This window comes from Etheostoma spectabile, chromosome 16 (genome assembly GCF_008692095.1).
Source record: "Etheostoma spectabile isolate EspeVRDwgs_2016 chromosome 16, UIUC_Espe_1.0, whole genome shotgun sequence".
Lineage (NCBI taxonomy): Eukaryota > Metazoa > Chordata > Actinopteri > Perciformes > Percidae > Etheostoma > Etheostoma spectabile.
The window spans coordinates 10,435,215-10,435,802 of record NC_045748.1 but is presented as its reverse complement, the minus strand read 5'-3'; the positions used below and the strand labels follow the sequence as shown (position 1 = coordinate 10,435,802).

At 52.6% G+C, this 588-nt stretch overlaps 1 protein-coding gene across 1 annotated transcript in view; it reads right to left on the bottom strand.

Moving 5' to 3' along the window:
• Nucleotides 1–588, bottom strand: part of cops4 (COP9 constitutive photomorphogenic homolog subunit 4 (Arabidopsis)) — a 6,178-nt gene that overhangs the window by 1,357 nt on the left and 4,233 nt on the right. The gene's annotated exons all lie outside the window — the stretch shown is intronic.

The window sequence follows — 588 nt, the reverse complement described above, 5'->3', positions numbered from 1 at the left end:
GGAGGGTCTGGGTCTGGTCCTCCACACGCTGCAGAGCGGTGGAGGGCCAGGTCCTCCACACGCTGCAGAGCGGTGGAGGGTCTGGTCCTCCACACGCTGCAGAGCGGTGGAGGGTCTGGGTCTGGTCCTCCACACGCTGCAGAGCGGTGGAGGGTCTGGTCCTCCACACGCTGCAGAGCGGTGGAGGGTCTGGTCCTCCACACTGCATTCTGGGATGGGAGAACAACGTGCTCTGGTTTATTGGCATTTATTTAAACAAATCACAGTTGTCTTGGGCGCTGCTAAAATTATCCTGCGGCACCGGAGCAATCCCGGAAGTGGAACGTCGAGGATGTACATTACACTTACCGCAGGATGAAAATTAGATCATGTTTTAATTCCCAGTATGTCTTGTATTTGCTTTCCCTTCTCAGTCAGTATCAGTTTAATCTGTCACTTCCAGCACCAGGGGTGAGTTCCAGACACGGTTCTTATGTCCAGTCAATAAAACACAAGGTTCACTGAGAGGAAGCCTCTCTTTTGCAGGAATCACTGTCATCTGATCACATCCACACAGTTACACATTCATACCTGGAAGCTGCCCAGTAC